Consider the following 5994-nt stretch of genomic DNA (forward strand, 5'->3'; position numbering starts at 1 on the left):
ACCACCTTTTTTTTTCTTTTTTTTTTCTTTTCTGTGTGCCAATTCTTGTTTTGGAAAAACCTTGCAATTGGATTAAAAGTGGAGCTGGTTAACTGTCTATTACTAATTCTCTAGTGCTCATTCAGCACAGGGACCAAAGTTCTTTAGCCATACAGTTAATTTTTAGGTGCTCTAATTTTAGACTGTAGCTAGGCAGCTATACCTGACTTGCTGCCAACAGCCAAAATCTGGCTTGGCTCAGTGACTTGCATAAACCTTCCTATCTGTCTGGTGGGGAAAGGGAGGGTGAGGCTTTTTTTTTTTTAAATTTATTTATATGTTTTATTTTGGTTTTAATGCCCTCCAGCACAAAGCTCACAGTGAAGGCTCTCTTGCAGTTTTGGCCTGAACTTTGCTTCCACTTGTGAAAAAAGAGGTGTAAGTGCAGCTTAAAAGAGAAGAAATGGCTACATTTCAGAATCTCTGTAATGTTAAATAACTCTTAACTCCATGAACAAAAAAGCAAGTGCTATGAAAATAACTGATTCCACCATTAACCAGTGAGTTGCAGAAGACATACTCTTTGCCCCAGTACTGCCAAAAATAGTGGCTGTATCTATACTGAATATGAGATGGGTGTTTGCAGTGTTGGTGCTCCTACCCCAGGCTGCACCTAATATATGGTGAGCCATCAGACAGGATACAGGACCAGCATCCTGCAGGGAGACAGAACAACTGTGGGATGCCCATTGGGTCTGACCCTCTGCTGTTCCCTTCCTTGCACCTGTGGGCTGCTCTTCAGTCAGATTTGCTTTTAACACAGTCTGGATGAATGCAGGCTTTGCCACACCAGCTGAATGCTTGTTCTTCCTCAGTTTCTTTCCTGGGGATGTCCAGATGGAAAAGGCCCAGGGATGTGTTGATGCATGCCCGAGGTGCCCACACTACATGCAGAAATCCCCCTGGAGAAAAGGCTTTGCAAGGCTCTGCCTTGCAAACATCCCCTTCCTAAGCAAATTCTTTGAAGGACAAACCTGATAAATAGCTGCGAGATAACAGCATGACACCAAGGTCTGTGGAGGGGAGGGTGTAAAGCACAACTTGGCTGAAAATCAAGCTGTGGGTAGGGGCTGGGACAAGTCTTTGGCCACATGAAGTGTATCTAGACCCAGATGCAAAGGCCAACCACTGCAATGACCATGGTAGTGCTCAGATGTCTGCAGGTATCTCAGTATGGGCTCTGCTGAGCAATCCTGGGGAGGGAGGCATTGCTCCTTGCTCACTCAGCTCTTTCTGGCTCTGTACCCTGGCAAAATATGAGCCGGTGTCACTGGACCATGCAGATGGCCTTGCCCAGAGTGACTTTATTCATCTGTTACTCATTGTCCTGTTATGCTCCAGTGAGGAAGCATATGATCCGTGGTTGTCATTCGTGCAAGGAGGGATGGGCCATGAAGTTTGTTGACGGGTTCAGAGATACCCTGCCTGACACTTATTCTGCATGTCTGCAAGTGGCTGGCTCCTGCCCATATGGGAAGGATTTCTCTGGGGATGGAGCATTGGAGAGGACCAGTCTGGGCTCCTAAAATCATAATACCTAACTCAAAAGCATGGACAGAAAATAGAACCCAGGCACTGCTGTTCACTCGGGGTGACAAAACATTTCCCCTGCCCACATTAATGAACAGGATCTGCAGGATCCCACCAGAAGCCACAGCCAGGAAGCAGGAAAGCCCCAGTTTTGAAGCTGATGAGGTGAAGGACCAAGCGTGAAATTCCTACCACTACCTAATTCTGTGATGCTTCTCCAGGACACAACAGCTTAGTTCCCCAGCAAGCTTGTGCCTCAGTTTCCCTCTCCATACCCAGGGCTTACACACTTTTGGGTTTATTTGCGACTCTGTAGAGAAGCAGGTGACGTGTGGGGAAGTGGGAACACACATCTCCCTTAGCTCAAAATTCAGGTCTATCACTCGGGCGATGTATGAACCAACAGCGCACTTCCATAAACATGACCTGGACTGCGAACTCTTCCCACTGAGGCAGGAAAAACGATGGAGGGAGAGGTTTACCCTCCCATGACTTTCTGCTGCCTCTGTACAAAATGCTAAAAATACCCTTCAGGAGGTGATGAATGGACCTTCGTCAAAGCAGATGCAGGTGACTGAGAACATTTCGCCAGCATTGCTCTTTACGAGTGCCTCCCAAGTGGCACCTTCAGGCTCAGGTTACATTTTGGGCTCATGTGAGCAGTTCCTGGGCTCCCATGGCTGAATTAACTGGCAAAGGAGGAGGACACAAGGCCTTGGAGGGAGAGCGGAAAGCACCATAGGCAATGCGCAACGCAGAGTAAGCACGACCAAAGTCACATTTATGGCAGGTAGAAAAATAACCGCTGCAGGAGTGAGAAAGGGTCTTGTCACTGTTTTGCCTGCTTGGCAATTTGACAAAGCAAACCTTGCTGGCTGGCTGGCTGGGGTTCAAACTCCCTGTTAAATCCCAGATCTTATCGTCTGGTTTGTCATTTACATTACTGATGATAAGACTTCCATCCTTCCTGGCGAGGGGATGATTACGGCTCAGAGGAAGATGCAGGGATGAAAGCAGAAGCCTTATGGAGGTCCCTATGGTCTGGTGAGAGGTCTTTGGTGGGCCACAACTTGGCAGCACAGACTTTATGTGCTTGCAACATTCTCCTGCTCAACACAAGGTTTTCCCTCTCCATGAGGATGCTCCTCATGCACCACGAGTGGGCTGCAATGAGAGCAGACCTTATTTTCAGCCTGAATTCATCGCACTGCATCAGAAGAAATACATGGTGAGCTGGACCTGATCATGGTACCCAAGCTATGGTCTCTACCACCGAGATAGACCCATCATGTTCTTAGTGGGCTCAGGAGAATCTGGGGAGAAAAGGGTCTTTTCAGATGCTGTTGTTGCAGTCTCTGTAGAGGTGCCTGGATTAACGGACAAACCTGGCAGCTATAAACCCTCTCTGTTGAAGACTTGTATCAGTCCTGGAAACAAAAATCTACTAAAAATAATACTCCCTGGAAAGAGGAAACTTTAAAAATCCATAAACAGAAGGTTAACCACAGGCAGGGAAATGACTTTACATTTTTAAGTCTGAAGACAGATAAGCCTGACTTTGAGTGCATATGTCCTGACATGCCAAATACAGGCAGTTTCATACATGCATCCAGACACCTGGCCTCTGGGTGAAGACACTGAACACTAATGCTTTGAAAATAGGACATTTTCTGCTGCTAAATAACCATGTAGGAACAAAGCTATAGAGCTGTACACCAATGGCTGACTCAAAGTACTGCAAACCCGCCCCATGCCTCACAAACAGTTCTCAAGTTCCTGAACAGAAGCGAGAAGGGAAAAAGAAGTGTGTTCTCAAAAGCTTGATTTGATAGGCATCGCCCTAAAAATTCATTATGTGCACTAAAAAAAACCAAAACAAACTGTGACTGCTTAAGGGTTCGTTGCTGCTTTGCTGTGAGATTCAGTTGCTGCTAAAAAATAGAAATAAAGGACAGGACTCTAAAACAATTGTGAATTGTTTTTGGCTGTAGAGAGCAGGAAGACTGGGTCCTGACCACGTTACTTTGTCCACAACCAATGTTTTTCAGGCTCAGGTGAAGTAATTGTAGTGTATTTGAAAGTATGTTATTGTTCAAGAACAACCGTGCCAGACAGGTGGGTTAATAACAGACGGGGTCGTGTAACTCCTGTGTCAATGTAAGCACCCAGCAAAACAAACTGGGCATTTCCAAAACCATCCATCAAACTAGCACAGCCGTGTGTGGCTTCTCGATGGCAAAAAGTATCCTTTTTGTGGATAACTATTTTGTGGATATCTATTATTGGGGATTTTCTATTATTCTATTAATAGATTATTATATTAATAATAAGTATTCTATTAATAGATTATTATGTTAATATTATATTAATAGATTATTCTATTAATAATATTTATTAATAAGTATTCTAGTATTTCTGATTTTCAGTGAGCTGAACAGGGGAGGGGGAAACAGAAAGTTGCAGGACAAGTACTGGTGAAACAAGCGAGATGGGAGGTGGGTGGCAGCCAGTTCCCTGCCGCTGCTCAGGTTCTGTGAAGGCAGAGGCTGTCCTGGGGCTCAGTCGTGTTGTCACAGATCTGGGCTCGGTTTTCCTTCCTCCCAGGAAATGTGGTGTCACAATTTGCACCTGCAAGTCATGTGTTCAAGCTGCTGTTCAGCCTGGGGCTACGGTGGTTGTGTCTTTACTCCTGCAAGTTGTAATACTCCATTAAGCATGGAGGTGTTTGTGGGTTTTTGTTTGGGATTTTTTTTTAATAATTTATTTTATCAATGCAACCTTCCAGGCTGGGATCCCACTGCAGCATACGCAGCAAGAAGATGATCAGGATTCAGAGAATTTGGACCCAAAATGTACGACAAGGTGGGTCTAGGTCAACAGAAAGATGATGGATCTGGAGAGATGATGGTCCCAGCACTTTCATATTTTTCTGTCTACCTGTCTATGCTGTCACAACCTGGCAGTACAATTTTTTGCAGGTTTTTATCCCGGTTATGATAAGAAAAGCTACCTTAGTCCTTATTTCACTTGTGGATAACTCGAAATCAACAAGGGACATGGGCAGGCAGGAGACCATTCCCCTTTCACTCAGCAGTATTGTAGTGGTGATTTATTTCTGTTCTGGGCTCCCTTTTGGAGATCTTATCCAAGAGTTGTTGGGCAAGACCCTTTCTTCAGACAGGCTCTTGCAATTTTCCATTTTTATACACATTTCAACAAGCCACTACAACTGTTGGAAGACGGCCCTGTGGCCAAATGGGGAGTGAACAAGTCCTGGTGCCAGTTTGACTCAAAAGGATGGGTACGGGAATGCTTCAGGGGGCTGAGAAGAAAAATAAATCACTCTTTCACCTCTGAATCTCAGATTTAAGGTCTCCACAGCTGAAAATACCACTTTTTTGTGAAACACACTGATAGACACATCTCTCTGGGCCAAAAAGTACATATTGCAGAGGCATCCCCAGGAGCAACAGGAAAATGCTGCTGGCTCAGCAAGGCTCGAATCTGCTCCTGCCCTAAAACCCAGTCAAAAATTGAAGCATTTTTGGGGGCATTTCGGTGGGGATCGCTACCTGTCTGCATATGGGGAGCTCTACATGCTCTTTGCTTCCAATGGGCTTTTCCTTGTGCGATGTCAAAGTTCTTCTCAAAAGCAGATCCTTTTTGTTTTCTCCAAATTACAGAAGATAAAATTAGATTAGAATATGAAAAAATATTAGGAAAGGGTGTCGAGGCCTGATCCTTTGTCCAGGGATGTAGCAAAATCCCCCCTTTTAACAACTGGGCCAGCCATGACTCTGTTGCAAAGAATCTGGTTTAATGCCATGGGAGCTGGGACAGACCAATCTGTCCCCATCTGTAAAAATGTATAGAAATCTCTTGGCAAGTGCAGCTATGTTAAAACCTTGATATATACCTAAATAACACCTTGTTTCTTATGGATCATTTGAGTAGATCCTTAAACATCTCGTTAGGAGAAGAAAATGAGGCTTAGTTAGAGGTTTGGGCATACCTGCAAACTGTCTTAATGAAAATGAAACTTAATGAAACCATTAAAGCGTCTGTTAATAAAATTTCTACAATTTTCTCTTTTCTACCTTCCTCCCAGATCCCACCGGGGAAGCTACAATCAGCAGAGTGTGGGGTGGGAGAGTATTTGAGGAAGGAGGAGGCCACAGCGTCTTAAAGCACCCACTGCTAGTGGGGGCCTGGGGGGGATGCGCCCCCGCCCCTGCAATGGGGAGAAAGTAAACAGGGAGGGAAACACCTTGCAGAGGGTGTGGGGGTGCCCCCCCAGCCCCAGCCCACGCAGCTAGCGGCACCGCGGACGGCCAGCGCGCCCCCGCCCCCCGGGCTGCGGGACCCAGGCGCCCTGCGCGGCCCGCCCCCCGCCCCCGCCCCCCGCCCCGGGCTATATAGGGGTGT

Source organism: Falco rusticolus, chromosome 2, assembly GCF_015220075.1.
Source record: "Falco rusticolus isolate bFalRus1 chromosome 2, bFalRus1.pri, whole genome shotgun sequence".
In the NCBI taxonomy this organism is placed as follows: Eukaryota; Metazoa; Chordata; class Aves; order Falconiformes; family Falconidae; genus Falco; species Falco rusticolus.